Genomic DNA, 20,098 nt, shown 5'->3' with positions numbered 1-20,098 from the left:
GCCTAACTAAGGTTCTTTAGAGCTGCAACATGACTTGTCAATTTTTAAACTCAGTGCCTTGACTGATGAAGGCCAGCATGCCGTATGCCTTCTTGACTACCTTCTCCACCTGCATTGTCACTTTCAGTGACCTGTGTTTCTGTACACCCAGATCCCTTTGCCTATCAATACTCTTAAGGGTTCTGCCATTTACTGTATATTTCCTATCTGTATTAGACCTTCCAAAGTGCATTACCTCACATTTGTCCAGATTAAACTCCATCTGCCATCTCTCCGCCCAAGTCTCCAACTGATCTATACCCTGCTATATCCTCTGATGGTCCTCATCGCTATCCGCAAATCCACCAACCTTTGTGTCATTCGCACATTCATAATGCGGATAACACAAAGGTTGGTGGATTTGTGGACAGTTCATAATACTCTATTCATAATACATCATTCAATCCATAAACTCCTGTTTAATTTCACAATTTCCCTTCTCATGGGCATGGCATTCGGCCTCTGATCTTTGGGTAAGCATTCTCCAAGGCAGTCTTCACAACACACAACAGCGCAGAGTCGCTGAGCACAGACTGATAGCCAAGTTCCGCACACACGAGGACGGCCTCAACCGGGATCTTGGGTTCATGTCACACTATCTGTAACCCCCATGATTTGCTGAACTTGCAACATCTCACTTACTGTCCTGTCTGGAAACAATACAATCTCTTTAACTTATGCTGAATGCTATCTCCACTCACATTGTCTGCACCTTTAAGAATTAAGTCGCAGATTATCTGTAAAGATTGCATTCTAATCAGTATTCTGTAAATGTTGTGTGCCTTTATATGCCCTGTTTCTGAACAGAACTCTCCACTCACCTGACGAAGGAACAATGTGTTCCAAAAGCTTGTGGTGTTTACGATCAAATAAACCTGTTGGACCTTAACCTGGTGTTGTGAGACTTCTTACAACATTTATTACCCATCCCTATTTTCCTGTGGGCTGCTTTCTTGAACCACTGCAGTCCATGAAGTGCAGGTACATCCACAGGGCTGTTAGGGAGGGAGTTTGAGGATTTTGACCCAGTGACAGTGAAGAAAGTGCGATATATTTCCAAGTCATGATGGTGAATGAGTTGGTGGGGAATCTCCAGGTGATGGTGTCCCAGGTGTTTGCTGCCCTTGTCCTTCTAGGTGGTAGTGCTTGTGTGTTTGGAAAGTGCTGTCAAACGAGACTTGGTGAGTTCCTGTGCTGTATCTTGTAGATGGTACACATGGCTGTCACTGTTCATCGGTGGTGGAGGTTTTGTGGAAGGCGTAACAATCAAGCGAGCTGCTTTGTCCTTGATGGTGTCTAATTTCTTGAATGTTGTTGGAGATACATTCATCCAGGCAAGTGGAGTGTATTCCATCACAGTCCTGTCTTGCGCCTTGTAGATGGTGGACAGGCCTTGGGGGTCAGGACGTGAGTCAGTCGCCACAGGATTCCTAGCCTCTGACCTGCTCCTGTAGACAGAGTTTTTCTATGGCTCACCCAGTTCAGTGTCTGGTCAATGGTAATCCCTAGGATGTTGATAATGGGCGTTCTGTGATGGTTGTGCCATTGAATGTCGGGTCAATGGTTAGAGTGTCTTTTATTGGTGATGGTCATTGCCTGGCATTTGTGTCGCATGAATATTAGTTGCCACTTGCCAGCTCAGATGTGGACATTGTTCAGGTCTTGCTGCATTCAGATAGGAACTGCTTGTGTATCTGAGGAATCCTGAATAGTGCTGAACATTGTGCAGTCATCAGTCAACATCCCCACTTCTGGCCTTATGATGCAAGGAAGGTCATTGTTGAAGCAGCTGAAGATGGTTAGGCCGAGGACACTATCCTGAGGAACTCCTGCAGTGATGTCCACGAGCTCAGATGACTGACCTCCAATCTGATTCCTATTGATTCCAGTTTTGCTGCGGCTCCTTGATTCCACACTGGGTGAAATGATGCCTTGATGTCAAGGGCAGTCACTCTCACCTCTCCCCTTCCGTGAAAAGGGATTCTTTTTAGATTAAATCTTGTTGTGACACCAGAAGGGCTTTAAGGTCAGCCCTCAATCTTCACTTTCCCCTGGAGTCCCGTTGAATATTTCACCATCTGGTGATGGTGAGAGAGCAGATGTTCCCCTCAGGAATTGTTCCCAAGGGACAGGATCAGGAGACACAGGAGGGAGGGATTGTTCCCAAGGGACAGGATCAGCAGACACAGGAGGGAGGGATTGTTCCCAAGGGACAGGATCAGCAGACACAGGAGGGAGGGATTGTTCCCAAGGGACAGGATCAGGAGACACAGGAGGGAGGGATTGTTCCCAAGGGACAGGATCAGCAGGCACAGGAGGGAGGGATTGTTCCCAAGGGACAGGATCAGCAGACACAGGAGGAAGGGATTGTTCCCAAGCGTCAGGATCAGGAGACACAGGAGGGAGGGATTGTTCCCAAGGGACAGGATCAGGAGACACAGGAGGGAGGGATTGTTCCCAAGGGACAGGATCAGCAGACACAGGAGAAGGAATTGTTCCTGAATATTAGCAGGGTTTTTTGCTAGGTGACCACAAAGCATCATGAAGCCGATGTCACAGTTAAAGACATATCTTTATTTAAACCGATGATCATTGTGAGATATCACCGAAGGGTCCCAGCTCCTCAGTGATTGAGCAGCCGGACCCCTCTGATGATAATATGACAATTACAGCTTGAAACAGGACCATTATTTACTTTCTTATCAGATATAAATGCCTTTCACTAGCTTAGCATCAATCATCTTCAGTATACAACAATCAGCAATAATACCTGCCATATACCTCAACCAATTGTAGAATATCATCTGAATAACAACAAAGAACAAAGAACAAAAAACAAAACAGCCCGGGAAACAGGCCCTTCGGCCCAACGAGCCTGCGCCGCCATTTTAACATTTTGAGTCCCCCCTCCACCCATGACCCTTATCTATGCTTATGGCATTCCACATTGAGGGAAAACTAATTTAGGGACAATTTATTACCTCCAGTCAGCCTAATAGCACATCCCTGGGGTGTGGGAGGAAACCGGAGCGCCCGGAGAAAAACCACGCAAGCACGGGGAGAATGCGCAAACTCCCACAGACACCGGCCCAAATCCATGTGTCTGCACAGCAAACAGTGATAGTCACTGAGCTGTCATGTTGCCCAGCATCTGGTCCAGTTTAAGCACGCACTAACGACATGAAGTACTAGGCTACTCTCAAACTTCCAAGAGCAGCCCTTGTACGACCCATCGCGTGTATGCCCCTCGTTGGACAACAAGGCGGACCGAAGCACCTGTGGATTAAGAGAGAAAAACATCATTATAATCCACATCCTTATACATTCCCAGGGACGTCCCAAGGCTCCTGAACCTTATTTAAAACAATCTCCTATATCCCTCCATCTCCAACCCACTCATGTGCCTGTCTAAGTAACTCTTAAACAACTCCAGCGTGCCTGCCTCCACCACCTTGCTTAACAGAGCATTCCATAGCCCCACTACCCTCTGTGTGGAAAACCTCCCTCTAACATCCGTGTTATACCTCGCCCCCCTCACCCTAAGCCCGTGGCCCCTCATAATGTGCGTTTCTATCATAGGAAAAAGCTTACCACTGTTGACTCTATCTATACCCTTCATAATCTTATACACCTCTATTAGATCTCCCCTCAGTCACCTTCTTTCAAGGGAAAACAGCCCCAATTTGCTCAATCTTTCCTCATAACCCAGTCCTTCCATACCAGGCAACATCCTGGTAAACCTCCTCTGCACTCTCTCCAGGGTCTCTACGTCTTTCTGGTAGTAAGGTGACCAGAACTGGATGCAGTTCTCCAAATGCGGCCTAACCAACGTTCTATACAACTGCAACATTAGACTCCAGCTCTTATACTCTATACCCCTTCCTATCAGGGCTAACGTACCATAAGCTTTCTTCACAACCTTCTCCACTTGTACTGCCACCTTCAAAGACTTGTGCACTTGCACCCCCAGGTCCCGCTGAGTTTCTATACTCTTTATAGGCTTACACTTAATCATATAACTCCCCCCTACATTATTTCTCCCAAAATGTATCACCTCACATTTATCAGGGTTAAACTCCATTTGCCATGTATCTGCCCAATATACCAGCCCATCTATATCCCGTTGTATTGCCAGACACTGCTCCTCACTGCCCGCCAATCCAGCCATCTTAGTGTCATCAGCAAATTTGCTGATCACACCACTTACTCCCTCTTCCAAGTCATTTATATATACTACAAAAAGAAGAGGTCCTAGTACTGAGCCCTGCAGCACACCACTAGTGACAGACCTCCAGCTAGAAAAGGACCCTTCCACTACTACTCCCTGTCTCCTCTTACCAAGCCAGTTCTCAACCCATCTAGATACCTGGCCTTGTATTCCATGAGCTTTAATCTTTTCTACCAACCTACCATGAGGGACTTTGTCAAACGCCTTACTGAAATCCATATAGACGACATCAACGGCTCATCCTTCGTCGACTGTTTTTGTCACCTCGTCAAAAAATTCTACCAGATTCTAAGGCAAGACTTCCCCTTAACAAAGCCATGCTACATATCCCTAATCAGATCGCAACGCTCTAAGTGCTCAGACATCCTATCCCTAAGAATCCTCTCCATCAACTTGCCTACCACTGACATCAAACTCACCGGCTTATAGTTACCAGGGTTATCCCTCCTACCCTTTTTAAACAACGGTACCACGTTCGCTATCCTCCAGTCCTCTGGGACCTCACCTGTGTCCAAAGAAGAGACAAAGATTTGTGTCAGAGACCCAGCAACTTCATCTCTCACCTCCCTAAGCAGCCTAGGATAAATGCAATCAGGCCCCGGAGATTTATCAGTTTTAATGGTATTTCGTTGGTCTGTTTATTCTGGATGTCCGACCTTTCTTGGACAGATTAATTGACAACCTCAGATACTAATCCTAAAGGTCAAAAGTGAACATTCTCACAGACAAAAATGTTGTATTATATTGGCAGTTGTGTGTGCAGTATGTGTGTGATGCCTCCCATGGTTGATGAGCTGGGAATCGTGTGTGTGTGTATGTTTGTGTATGTGTGTTGTGTGTGATGCCACCTGTTGTTGATGAGCTGGGAGTTGTGTATGTTTGTGATGCCTCCTACGATCAATGAGCTGGGAATTGTGTGTGAGTGTATGTGTGAGTGTGTTTGTGTGTGTGAGTGTGTGTGTGTGTGTGTGTGTGAGTGTGTGTGTGTGAGTGTGTGTGTGTGTGAGTGTGTGTACGTGTGTGTGTGTGATGCCTCCTGTGGTTGATGAGGCAAATGCTTTAGTGGGTAAGGGAGGGGGTAAGATGTCACTGGAGTGGGTGAGGGTTTGGATGCATTGGGGCTTTGGTTGAGTTTGAGATTGGGGGATATTGTGAAGGACGGGTCAGGTCACGGGGTGGTTGGTGTTTTAGTGCTGCCAATCGAGTCAGGAGGGTATTCAGGAGGGTGAGGGGGTCAGACAGAGTGCCCTGTGGAGGCAGGGGAAATGTTTCCGTTTTATACTTACCCGATGTAAGAACTGCTCTGAATCTTTCGAACTTTTCCTGGGTAACAACTCTGGGCAGTAAGTCAGAAACATCCAAATTCTCCGGATTTCAGTCTGAGACTCAGAGGGTTCCAGGCTCAGGGGAATTCCCCCATATCAGTCTGGGATATGACCATCCGGAGATTGGAAGTTTTGGGTCAGGAGGTCAGACCAACTGAAGATGGAATAAAGAGGTGGACAATGAGAGTTTGAAAGGATCAAAGTGAGTCGGAGAGCTGGAGGGGTTTAGGGAGGGAATTCCAAAGCTTGGAATCCAGGCAGCTGAAGGCACGGCCACCAATGGTGGAGACATTACGATCAGGAATGATCAAGAGGCCAGGATTAGAGGAACACAGATATCTCAGAGGAGATATCTTCCACTATGCTAGTGGAAGGCACAGGCAGCAGATTGGATGGTCTCAATTTTAGAGACAAAGACCTCCGTAAGATCCTCACACTTGTTGCTGGAGGTGAAGGGGAACCAGACAGGGGAAAGGGGTTTAAAAATACAATCTGCAGTTGGGAAAAGAAGCCAGAGCTTATCTTCTCATTCCAGGATGATCCTGGAATAGTCAGCAGTTTTAGCAAATGAGATTAGGAGCCGGGAAATGTTTAAAGGGCTCCAGTTAGATCAGCCAGTGAATGGATAAACCAGTTGTCCACCAGATCTTTTCAGCTCTGTATCCCTGGGATGAAGTGAGTGGAGATGAGGCCAGAGTAGGGGGAATGGCCAGAGGGAGAGAGAATCATGGTTTTATTGGGTATTAGGATATCAAAGGTAAGGTAAAGGGGAGCAAATCAGTCACTGCTGAAATGTTGTGGTGATCAGAGGGCCAGAGACGAGACAGTTGGGATTTGGAAAGTGTGGTTGTAAGTCAATGGACACAGCTGGAAGAGTTGGGTGAGGAGAAACAAAGGGGTTGCCTCCTTACAGAGCTGGTCTGACAATAAACTGGCTTCAAGTACAATGAAATTTATGATAGTCGGGATTTGGAAACTTGAATGTAAGTAAATTGGGGAATAGGTTTTTGCAGGGATGGATACAGAAGGGAGTAGGGTTGGGGTATGGAAGGGGGATGTGTCTGGGGATTGATAGAAGGAAGTGATGAGAGATGGTCTTATCTCTGATTGAAACTATGGGAGTAGTGGGACCACGTGAGATGGAAAGGTCAAGGGGAAGGTGGTGAATATGGGATGGAGAATTGTGATTGTGATTGTATAATCCCAGCAACTTTCAGTTTCTTTTCTGATTTCAATCTTGTCACTCAAGAGATTCCAGATCAAACTGATCATTTTCAAATGATTGATCATTGGATCGGAATCCAATCTTCTGCTGATGTCATTGATTGACAGGCCAAGCAGCCAATCAGGACAATCACTTGGTGAACTGCAGCCAATCAGCTGATGGGGAGGTGGGACATTTCCAAAGCACTCACCAGACATATACTGAATATTCTTAATGTTTATTACCTTTTACACATTGACATTGACAGAAAAAAGACTTGAATAAACAGCCCAGCCAGAGGAAGCTGGAGAAATTCACAGGGAGAATGGAGGTTTATTAAAACACTTGTGGAGATTTTCTCAATAACATGAGAATCCTGTCCCTTTAAACAGTGACGAAAGCTTCAATTGTAACTGCAGGGTGAGCAGGAAGGAGGTCTGGTTTACTGAAGCAGATACTTCAGAGGGTCACATTATTTCTGTACAGCTGACAGTCTTCAGCATCTTTGAGAGGTTTTACTTGTTATCACAAATCCACACTGTCCCCATCAAACACTCCCAGTAAAGGAAAAGCATGGGGTTAATACAGAGTAAAGCTCCCTCTACAATATCCCAACAATGTTCTTTAATCCCTGACCCTCAGAAGTGTCTCAGACTCAGTCCCAGGAAGGAAGAGAGTTGTAATTCAATGCTGACAGTGACCTTTGCCCTCCCAGCTCACCCCTGTTCTATTCCAAGTTGTGTCTCCTCTGTGAACTGTCTCTAACACTCTAGGCACATTCTGAACTCCTGATGCTCTTGCTGAGGGGAGAGGAGAGGCTCACGTGGGTGAGGGCACAGGAGAAGCGAGCGTTGGACTCCCAGTCGGAGCCAGAGAGGGTCAGCAGGCTGCTGACGCTGTAGGTGTTGTCCGAAGCTCGCAGGTAGTTGCTGGTCTGAACCCCGTTGGAAATGGCTGCACCATCCTTCTTCCACTTCACCTCCACCTCATCGGGATAAAAGTGATCGGCAAGGCACACCAGGGTGGCAGTGCCCTTGGTCTTGACCTCCTCCGGTGAGGGGGGCAGTAGGGTCAGCGTGGGTTGTGAATTCTCACGGGCTGAAAGAGAAGAGAAGGAATTTTAATCACTGCCATTTTCAGGCTTTCAACATCCCGAATATTAACTGGGATCAAATCAGTGTCAATGTTTCAACGTTGCAGAATTCTGAAAATCCATTCCGGGGGAACTTTTTTAACCAGTATGGAACAATCCCAACAAGAGAAGGGGCAGTTTTAGCAGTTTTGGAGAATGAAACTGGACACATGGAAGGTATATCAGTGAGAGAGCATTTGGATAATAATGATCATAATAGATTTAGAGTCGCTACGGAAAAGGGGAAAGATCGATCAAGGGTAAACATTTTAAATTGGGAAAAGGCCAATTTCACCAAACTGGAATTTGCTAAAATGAACCAGAAACAGCAACTTGAAGGTAAATCAGTGTCAGAGCAGTGGGAGGATATTCGAGCTGGAGATAGAGTTCAGGACATATCTGTTCATCAAGCAATAGTGTGGGACATTGCAAAGAGAATAACTAAGGATTAAATAGGGCGAATTCGAGAGCAAAAAGGTAACTTGTGTGTGGAGAGAGAAGACATGTAGGTGGTTCTTAATGAATAATTTATATCAAATATCACAAGTGGGAGGGACAAAGTTGACATTGTAGTTCAGGGGGGAGGGATTGTGAAATAATTAATGGGATAATGATAGTGAGCGAGGAGATATTAATGTGTTTATCATCTTTTAAAATGGAGAAATTCCCAGGGCCGGGTGAAATGTATCCCAGGATGCGAAGTGAAGCAAGGGAAGAAATAACTGAGACTCTGACCATTATTTTCCAATCCGCTCTGGCGACAGGTGTGGTGTGGGTGGACTGGAGGATGGATAATGCTTTTTAAAATTAAAAGCTGATGGAATCCTAGGGAAAGTGGCACATTCGATTTCAAATTAGTTTAGTGTCTGAGGGTAAAGGTTTGATTTGTAGCTGGTAAAATCATTTTACAATGTTACTGAAACATTTGTAAAGAAGATTACTACAAATTCAGCACTGAAATGGTTAATAGTGAGAGTATTTAAAGACACAGTGTCCCTTTAACAGAGTGTTAACCAATCAGGAAGCTGGAACTATTGCTCAGTCTGTCTGGGGGAAACAGGTTGAGCATCAACAAACCTCAGATCACACACAGATCAGGAGAACTTTATCCCAGAACATTGGAGCAGACTTGGATCAACACACTTCACACAGGATTCCCATTGGCTGGTGTAGAAGCTTCCAGATTTCATTTCAAACCTTACTGCCCAGCACTGGGCTGAGGTCAAGGGTGAGGCTAGAATTAGTCTCAGTGTCCAGGGGGTCAGACAGGGTCACTGCTCTGAATGACCCCATGAACTCTGGGGTGTGCATGTATGAATAATGGGTGAGAGTCAGGATCAGGAATCTCCAAGCTCAAAGACAGAATTACATTTCTACAGCACCTGTCAGCACCTCAGAATGTCCCAATGTGTTTTACAGCTCATTGTGCACAGCAGGATCCCGGGAAGCAGTGTGAGAAAGAACAGATAAGCAGATTTGTAGTGATGTTGATTGAGGGATGAATATTGACCAGTTCACCGGGGTGAACTCCCCTGCTCTTCCAATAGTACCATGGGATCTTTTACACCCCCTGAGAGGGCAGATATCAGATTGTCTCATCTGAAAGATGGGAGGCCTGTAGTTTAGAGGGGGGATGTGACAGGTGCTGGCCCTTTCCCCGTAAGGATTTTGGAAGTGGATGAGGAAAGTGGGAGGTGAACTAGAGAAACATCTTTGTTGCTGCTGAAACTCTTGCTATCTGCTCAGTCACAACTAATAAACACACAGACACATCAGACAAACATCAGTCTGTTTCTGTGGATTCTCTGCTGCTTTCAGTTCAATGAAGAGTGCAGGAGGACATGGCAGGAGCAACAACAGACATACTGAAAAATGAGGTGTTAACCTGGTGAAGCTACAACACAGAGACTGTGTGCCAAACAGCAGAAGCAGCAAGTGATAGACAGAGTTAAACCATCCCACAACCAATGGATCAGATCTAAGCTCTGCAGTCCTGTCACATCCAGCCGTGAATGGTGGTGGACAATTAAACAACTAACTAAAGGCTGAAGCATTTGCAGCAATCTTCAGCCAGAAGTTCCGAGTGGATGGTCCATCTCGACCTCCTCCGGAGGTCCTGAAGACTTGTGCTCCAGAACTTCCCGTGTCCCTAGCCAAGCTGTTCCAGTACATCTACAACACTGGCATCAACCCAACATTGTGATAAATTACCCGGTTATGAACTGTGCACAAAAACAGGACAAATCCATCTGCACAATAACCACCCCATCAGTCTACTCTCGATCATCAGCAATGTGATCTGAACATATCCAGAGTGATACCAAGCAGCACTTACTCAGCAATAATCTGCTCACTGACACTCAGTTTGTGTTCCTCCAGGGTCACTCAGCTCCTGACCTCATTACAGCCTTGGTTCAAACATAGAGAAAAGAGCTGAACTCCAGAGGTGAGGTGAGAGAGACTGCCCTTAACATCAAGGCAGCATTTGAGCAAATGTGGCATCAAGGAGCCCTCGCAAAACTGGAGCCAATGGGAATCAGGAGAAAACTCTCCGCTGGTTGGAGTTATACCCGGCACAAAGGAAGATGGTTAGGATTTAACTCAACAAGCTATATTAATGAGCTGGATGAAGGAAATGAGAGTAATGTCACTAAACTTGCTGATGATAAAATGAAAAGTCGAAATGCATGTTGTGAGGAGGATAGAGAGTCTGAAAAGGAATAGAGATAGGTTCAGTGAGTGAGAAAACATTGACAGATGGAGAACAATGTGGGAAAATGTGAGGTTGTCCACTTGGGCAGGAGAATAGAGCAGAATACTAGTAAACTGGAGAAATTCTGTCGAGTGATCTGGGTGTCTTTCCATCCAGGAACAGCAAGAAATTAGGAAGATGAATGGAATGTTGCTCTTCATTCCAATGAGGATGAGTATAAAAGGAGGGATGTTTTGCTACAGCACATTGGGAAAATCACACTTAGAATATTGTGGACACTTAGGGTCTCCTTACTTAAGGAAAGATACAGGAGAATTGGAAAGAGTTCAGAGATGGTTCACTCGGCTGATTCCACCGAGTAAGGGATTGTCTTATGAGGAAAGCTTGAGCAAGTTGGGCCGATACTCATTGGAGTAGAACTTATTCCACCACCTCAGCACCATCTTCACCAGGGCAATTAGGGATGGGTGATAAATGCTGGTCTGCATAGAATCACAGAAAGTAGGAACAGGAATAGGCCATTTGGCCCTTTGAGCCTGTTCCACTATTCATCATAATCATGGCTGATCATCCAATCAGTAGTCAGATCCTGCCTTCCCCAACAAATTCTTTCATCCTATTCACCCCAAAAGCTAAATCTCACTCCTTCTTGAAAACGTATAATATTTTGGCTTCAACTGCTTTCTGTGATAGTGAATTCCACAGGTTTACCCCTCACTGGGTGAAGGAATTTCTCCTGACCTCAATCCTAAAAGGTTTACCCCATATTCTCAGACTATGATCCCTCAAACTGGACACTTCCAGCATTGGGAACATGCTTCCTGTATCGGCCTATCGAGTCTGCATCAACTCTTTCCCCATAACCCCATGTATTTACCTCACTATTCCCCCTAACCTGTTAGAATTTTATAAATCTCCATGAGTTGTTTCCTCATTCCTCTGAACTCCAATGAATATAAGTCTTAACCAACTCAATCTCTCCTCATACATCTGTCCCATTATAACAGGAATCAGTCTGGGATACCTTCTCTGCACTCCCTCTAGAACAAAAATATCCTTCCTGAGATAGGGAGACCAAAACTGTGCACAATATTCCCAGTGCTGCTTCACCAAAGCCCCGAATAACTGCAGCAGGTCAGAATTATGAAGACACAGAGCAGATACGAAGGAACTTTTCCCCTTTTAGCAGTCGATTCAAAAGCCATGGAGCACAGAATTAATTTCAGAAACAGAAGATTTTGAGGGATTGGAGGAAAAACCTTTTCACCCAGAGGGTGTTGGGAATCTGGAACTCACTCCCTGAAAGGGTGGTGGAGGCAGGAACCCTCACAACATTGAAGAAGTATTTAGATGAGCGTTTGAAATTCCAAAGCACACAAGGCTACGGATCAAGTGTTGGAAAATGGGTTTAGAATAGTTAGGAGGTTGATGGCCAGCAGAGACAGGATGGGCTGAAGGGCCTCTTTCTGTGCTGTAAATGTCTATGACACGCTGACTGAACCAAGATGGCCGAGAATGTAAAGTGACCAACTTCTGGAAAATTCCGATGTGGATTATATTTGACTGACCAGACCCGAGAGAAGATGGAATATCACACCTGAAAGGTGTCAGGGACTTCTTCAAACAGAAAATAGAAACTTTAATCTCCTGTGGTTATGGAGACAATGGAGACTGATTGTCACATCTCAGCTGAATCCAAAACCCATCTCCTGTTGAGTTATATCCCAGAATGTGGAAATGGTCTGAGTTCAAAGTAAACTGATTCTGGGTGAAAGACATGTTTGTTTGTTACATTTCAGGAAACAACAGGGAAATGGGTTAAAATTCCAACTGTATCCCTGAGCTGTGTGTACTGGTGCTGGGGTGACAGAATGTGAGTTGAGACATTTTTCGGGGTGCTCCAGTTTCCTCCCCCATTCCAAAGGTCTGCAGGTTAGATGGATTGGCCATGCTAAATTACCCCGAGTGTGTTCTTTAGGTGGGTTAGCAATGGTAAATGCGCAGGGTTACAGGGAGCCTGGGTAAGAAGCTCTTTTGGAGAATCGGGTGAAAAGATTTCCCTCACGTCTCTCAAAATCTGCTGCCTCTGTGATTAAGGGGAAAAGTTTCCTCATATCTACCCTATCTCTGTCCCTCGTAATTCTGTCAATGGACTGAATAGCCTCCTCCTGCACTGTAGGGATTCAATGGCTAATAAAAAACTACATGGACTGTGTAAGGTTTCCACGGGTGAAGGGATCCATTTTAAATGAACCCTGTTGTGACCAATCGAGGGCGGGATTCCAGCTGATTACTCCTCATCCAGGAGCAAAACAAAATTGGGATCCGGTTGAGGAAGTTAACAAATGAGGGAGCCTGTCTGAGGACTGGTCACAACATGTACAAAGCAAGATCCCACACACAGCAATGAAACAATCAGCATTTTCAGTGATGTTGGATTCGGGATAAATATTGGATTGAACTCATCCCAAAGAGAAAGTAACAGCGAGTCTCCCCAAAAGCCTGGAACACTGAAGCCACTGGATTGTGAGCCCTGCTGTGGCTGTTTGTCATCAGAACTTCAGCAAGAGATAAGCAGGGAGTGGAGAGAGCAGAGTGAAAGCTGGGGCAGGTGGCACCTCGGTGTCTCACTGTGCTGCTGCTGTGATCAGTTATATCAGAGAGTGAGACAGAGAGTTCAACTTCACATCAAACTCTGCCTGTGTGTGTCACACTGAGACTGACAGGAGTCTAGAGAGTGATTTCACTCCATGCTGCAGGAATGTGAACACAGTCTGCAAACGTCCAGATCTCCTCCACACGGTGGGTAAAAGCTGCTTACTTATATCTTGCTGCTTAAAGGGGGGAATGGAAGGAAAGAAATACAGCTGGACTCCCTGTTCTACACAGTGTTCTTCAATCAACCATTTCACTGACTGCAGCTTCCTCACTAACACCTTCAACTATTCAGTATTTGTGTTTGAGAAAGTTTCAGCATTGAAAGGGTTAATAATGGAGGATTGGGCTTTACTTACTCAGAGTGAGTTTGGTTCCTTTACTGAACGTATAGCACACTGACAGCTTCCAGTGGAGGAGCTGTACAAAAACCTCTGCTCTCTGACTCACTCACTCACTCACTCATCTCTTTCTCTCTCACTCTTTCTCTCTCTCTGTTTCTCTCAATATCTCTGTGTTTTGTTGGGAGAGTTGAGAATTCTAATTTGAGATGATAAATCTTTCAGCTGCTCTTCATATGTGGACATGGAGAGTAAGAGGGAAACTCGAGGCCCTCAGCGAACGGTGGACACCACAGGGACTGGAGTGTGTAGTGGATAGTGCAAATAACTTGTTCAGTTTCCTTTCTTATGTTCATTAAATATCATATAAAACTGTGTGATGTGTCAGTACAGGAGGTGGTGCTGTGTGTCCATTATTATATATTATATAAAACTGTGGGATGTGTCAGTACAGGAGGTGGGATTGTGTGTCCATTATTATATATTATATAAAACTGTGGGATGTGTCAGTACAGGAGGTGGGACTGTGTGTCCATTATTATATATTATATAAAACTGTGGGATGTGTCAGTACAGGAGGTGGGACTGTGTGTCCATTATTATATATTATATAAAACTGTGGGATGTGTCAGTACAGGAGGTGGGACTGTGTGTCCATTATTATATATTATATAAAACTGTGGGATGTGTCAGTACAGGAGGTGGGACTGTGTGTTCATTATATATTATATAAAACTGTGGGATGTGTCAGTCCAGGAGGTGGGACTGTGTGTCCATTATTATATATTATATAAGACTGTGGGATGTGTCAGTACAGGAGGTGGGACTGTGTGTCCATTATTATATATTATATAAAACTGTGGGATGTGTCAGTACAGGAGGTGGTGCTATGTGTATTGGGGTTTTTGTAGGGCTCTGTATCACTGTGTTAGGGGGAGCTGTAATCTTGCTGACAGTAATAATCAGCGACATCCTCATTCTGAACATTGCTGATTGTCAGGGTGAATCTTGTCCCAGATCCACTGCCGGTGAATCGGTCGGATACTCCTGTGAATCGATTTGTTGCATCATAGATCAGCAGAGCTGTTTTCTGTCCTTCTCGCTGTTGGTACCAATGCACGTCATCGCTAACAGATTGACTGGCCGTACAGGTGATGGTGGCGGTCTGGCCCAGGCTCACTGACAGCACCGGGGGAGTCTGGGTCAAGATGATGTCTCCACTGATACCTGAGGTGTAATAGAGAAACAGAGTGAAGTAAGAACTGTCACAGAAAGAGGCTGTACAATGAGATATTGTTGGAGACACTGACTGTTCCTCTCCTTTCAGCATTTTCCCTTCAATCACAAGTCAGGAGAATTGGATTGAAATGGAGAGCAGGGAAATATTCAAGGTGGAAGGAGAGAGATTTGTACCTGTGATGCAGAATGCCAGAGGCCAGAGCAGCTGGATGGCTGAAATCATGGTGTGTGCTCGTGTCCCTGTGCCTGGTTACTGATAAACTCTCCCTTCACTGGGCTCTGCTTTATAAAGCTGCAGCCTGTGAGAGTCTCACTGCCTGTTCCTCAGTTTGTAAATGGTCTGACCCAGAGAAACCACGTCAGCACCTTTCACTTCCTCTTCTTCTCTCCCTGAGAGGCTGAGGGACAGAGGCTGAGGGACAGAGACTGAGGGTCAGAGACTGAGTGTCTCTGTCCCTCAGTGCCTGTCCTTCAGTCTGTCCCTCAGCCTCTGTCTCTCACTCTCTCAATATCTCTCCCTCACTTGCTGTCTCTGTCTCTCTCACTCAATATTTGTCTCTCAGTCTCTCTCTCAGTCTCAGTCTTTCTCTCTCAATATCTGTCCCTCAGTCTCTGTCTCCATCACTCTGTTGATATCACTCCCTCAATTGCTGTCTCTTTCACTCTCTGAGTAACTCTTCATTAGTCTATGTTTCTGTCCATCACACTCTCACTGTCTCCCTTTCTTGTCCTTCCTGTCTCACACTCTTTGTTTACCCTCTCGTTCACTCTTTCTTTCTCCCTTCTCATCCTGGCTCCCTCTATTCCTCTCGGTTTCTCCCTCACTTTATCGCATAGAGTCATAGAGGTTCACAGCAAGGAAACAGGCCCTTCAGCTCAACTTGTTCATGCTGCCCTTTTCTTTAAAGCCCAAATCCCAATTCCTTCATTTGGCCCATATCTGTCTGTACCCATCTTACCCATGTAAATGCCTAAATACTTTTAAAAAGACAAAATTGTACCCGCCACTCTTACTACTTCTGACAGCTTATTCCACCTCTGTGTGAAAAAATTGCCCATTTGGACACTTTTGGATCTCTCCCCTCTTGCCTTAAACCGAAGTCCTCGAGTTTTAGAATCCCCTACCTTTGAGAAAAGATATAAATTATCTATTTGATCTATGCCCCTCATTATTTTTTAGACCTCTACAAGGTCACCCCTCAGCCTCCTACGCTCAAGACAAAAAAGTCCCAGTGGATCCAACCTCTCCTGATAACCCAAACCATCAAGTCCCGGTAGCATCCGAGTAAATCTTTTCTGCACTCTTTCTAGTTTAATAATATCCTTTCTATAACAGGGTGATCAGAACTGTGAACAGTATTCCAAGTGTGGCCTTACTGATGTCTTGTATAACTTCAACAAGACATCCCAATTCCAGTATCCAATGTTCTCACCAATGAAACCAAGCATGCCGAATGCCTTCTTCATCGCTCTGCCCACCTGTGACTCCACTTTCAAGGAGTTATGAACATGTACCCCTAGATTTCTTTGTTCTGTAACTCTTCCCAATGCCCTACCATTAACTGAGTAAGTCCTGCCCTGGTTCAATCTACCAAAATACATCACCTCGCATTTATCTAAATTAAACTCCAGTTGTCAGTTGTCAGCCCACTGGCCTGATTCTGGTTGCAATTGGAGATAACTTCCTTCACTGTCCACTATTCCACCAATCTTGATGTCATCTGCAAACATATTAACCATACCTCCAAAATTCTCATCCAAATCATGAATATAAATGACAAATAACAATGGACCCAGCATCGATCCCTGTGGCACATCGCTCATTCTCTTTGTTCCTCTGTATTCTCATCTCACTCTGCCCCAGAAGAGACACCATCCTCCTGGTATCCACTCTGTCAGTCCCCTCACAATCTGATATGTTTCAATAAGATCACCTCTCATTCTTCTAAACTCCAATGGGTTCAGGCCCAACCTGTCCAACTTTTCTTCATGAGGTAATCCCTCACCCCAGGAATGTGTCGGGTGAATCTTCTCTGAACTGTTTCTAACACAATGATATCCTTTTTCAAATAAGGAGACCTTAACTGTACACAGTATTCCAGATGTGGTTTCACCGAGACCCTGTACAGCTGCAGTAAAACTTCCCTATTTTTATATTCCATTCTCCTTGTAATAAACACCGACATTCCATTTGTCTTCCTAATCACTTGCTGGAGCTGCAGACTAACTTGTTGTGATTGATGTCCCAGGACAGCCAGATCCCTCTGTAGCACCGGGTTGTACAATCTCTCTCCATTTCAAGAGTTTACTGCTTTTCTATTCTTCCTGCCAAAGTGGACACCTTCACATTTACCCAGGTTGTACTGCAGATGTTTAGCCACTCACTTCCTCTGTCTCTATCTGTTTGCAGACTCTCTACCTCCTCTTGGTAACTTACTTTTCCCACCTATCTTAGTGTCACTGGGACATTAGTTCCATTCCCTCCCTTTATCCAAGTCATTGATATGGATTGTGAATAGCTGTGGTCCCAGCACTGATTGTTCCAGAACTACACAAATTACATCTTCAAAACCTCAAAACAATCATTTATCCCCTCTCCCTTGTTTCTGTGAGCTAACCAATCCTCTATCAATGCTAATATGTTACCCACACACCATCTTCTTACCCACACATCATCATATCTTGTGTAGTAACATTTGATGTGGTAATTTATGAAATACATTTTTGAATTCCCAGTACATCACAGCTACAAGTTCCCCTTTATCCATTTTGTGACCTCCGCAAAGGTGGACAATGACATATGTATAACAGAAAGAAACTGCTCCACATCGACCATGATGTCCATGTCCCACTGGAACCTCCAATAGGGACCAGTAAACATGGGCCTCCTTCCCACTGGAGCCTCCAATAGGGACCAGTAAACATGGGCCTCCTTCCCACTGGAACCTCCAATAGGGACCAGTAAACATGGGCCTCCTTCCCACTGGAGCCTCCAATAGGGACCAGTAAACATGGGCCTCCTTCCCACTGGAACCTCCAAGAGGGACCAGTAAACATGGGCCTCCTTCCCACTGGAGCCTCCAATAGGGACCAGTAAACATGGGCCTCCTTCCCACTGGAACCTCCAATAGGGACCAGTAAACATGGGCCTCCTTCCCACTGGAGCCTCCAATAGGGACCAGTAAACATGGGCCTCCTTCCCACTGGAACCTCCAATAGGGACCAGTAAACATGGGCCTCCTTCCCACTGGAACCTCCAATAGGGACCAGTAAACATGGGCCTCCTTCCCACTGGAACCTCCAATAGGGACCAGTAAACATGGGCCTCCTTCCCACAGGAGCCTCCAATAGGGACCAGTAAACATGGGCCTCCTTCCCACTGGAACCTCCAATAGGGACCAGTAAACATGGGCCTCCTTCCCACTGGAGCCTCCAGTAGGGACCAGTAAACATGGGTCTCCTTCCCACTGGAACCTCCAATAGGGACCAGTAAACATGGGTCTCCTTCCCACTGGATCCTCCAATAGGGACCAGTAAACATGGGTCTCCTTCCCACTGGAACCTCCAGTAGGGACCAGTAAACATGGGCCTCCTTCCCACTGGAACCTCCCGTAGCCGAGCTTCAAACTCCACATTCTCTCCATCACATCTGCCTCTTATTTCCAGCTTGTCCCAAATGCTGTGGGTCTGGACTCTGTCTCACACCAAGTGTCATTCCAACAGCACTCCTGACCTCACTGATCCATCACCCCTGCCCTCAGTGACCTATCACCCCTGACCTCAGTGATCGATCACCCCTGGCCTCAGTGACCTATCACCCCTGACCTCAGTGATTGATCACCCCTGGCCTCAGTGATCTATCACCCCTGGCCTCAGTGATCTATCACCCCTGGCCTCAGTGATCTATCACCCCTGGCCTCAGTGATCTATCACCCCTGGCCTCAGTGATCTATCACCCCTGGCCTCAGTGATCTATCACCCCTGGCCTCAGTGATCTATCACCCCTGGCCTCAGTTATCTATCATCCCTGACTTCATTTACCTGTTTCCCCTGACCTCACTGACCTGTCACCCCTGACCTCACTGCCGTCCAATTCCCTCCATGGCCTCACTCCTCCCGACCCCTGTGTCCTGCTCCAGACTCACATTTCTCCCTCACCTTCCATCTGCTGACTCTGTTCCCTGGCTCATCGCTGCTTCCTTCATCCCACCATTGAGAGCAGAGCCTTCAGATGCCCAGGTCCTGCTCTCTGACCTCCCACCCTTAATCCCTCCCATTCTCCAAATCTTTCTTCTCATCAAACTCCATCCTTTCACCCAAGCCTCCAATCTCTCTTCCTAAACTACCCCCAGCCCCTCCCCCATTCCTCTTATGCTGCTCTGTGAAACGTAATCGGCAATGTTGTACACAACGGTGCTATATAAATTCAGGTTCTGTGTGGATTTTAGTTGGGGACAGAATTAGTCACAGTGGTGAAGGCTCTTGCAGTCAAATATCCTGCTGACAGGATCCAGACTTCAACACACAGAATGGGACATTGTGTAAAGTAGGAATTATTAAAAATGTATTCATTGATGGGGTGTGGGTATCACTGGCTATCCCAACATTTATTGCCCATCCCTAATTGTCCTTGAGAAGGTGGTGATGAGCTGCCTTCTTGAACCGCTGCAGTCCATGAGGTGTACACACACCCACAGTGCTGTTAGGGAGGGGTTTCCAGGATTCTGACCCAGCGACAGTGCATGAACGGAGATGTATTTCCACTTCAGAATGGCATGTGGCTTGGAGGGGAATCTCCTGGTGATGTTGATCCCAGGGATCTGCTACATTTGTCTTTCCAGATGATAGTGGTCATGAGTTTTGAAGGTGCTGCCTCAGGAACCTTGGTGGGTTCATGCAGGGCATCTTATAGATGGCACACACTGCTGCCACTGTTCGACAGTGGTGGAGGGATTTAATGTTTGTGAATGGGGTGCCAATCAAGTGGGGCTGCTTTGTCCTGGATGATGTTGAGCTTCTGGAGTGTTGCTGGAGCTCTACTCATCCAGACAAGTGGAGACTATTCCATCACACTCCAGACTTGTGCCTTGTAGATGGTGGACAGGCTTTGGAGAGTCAGGATGTGAGTTACTGGCTGCAGGATTCCTATCCACTGACCTTCTCTTGTAGACACAGTATTTATAGGCTGGTCCAGTTCAGTTTCTGGTCAATCAGAACCAACA

At 45.8% G+C, this 20,098-nt stretch overlaps 1 pseudogene; it reads right to left on the bottom strand.

The window, feature by feature from the left end:
- Positions 1-7,565: 7,565 nt before the first annotated feature.
- Positions 7,566-15,099, bottom strand: LOC145348446 (Ig kappa chain V region Mem5-like; annotated as a pseudogene).
- Between the last annotated feature and the right edge of the window lie 4,999 nt (positions 15,100-20,098).

This window comes from Carcharhinus amblyrhynchos, chromosome 9 (assembly GCF_965287045.1).
Source record: "Carcharhinus amblyrhynchos chromosome 9, sCarAmb.v2.hapA, whole genome shotgun sequence".
In the NCBI taxonomy this organism is placed as follows: domain Eukaryota; kingdom Metazoa; phylum Chordata; class Chondrichthyes; order Carcharhiniformes; family Carcharhinidae; genus Carcharhinus; species Carcharhinus amblyrhynchos.
The sequence above is the reverse complement of the archived record's forward strand: the minus strand, read 5'-3'. Positions and strand labels throughout refer to the sequence as shown.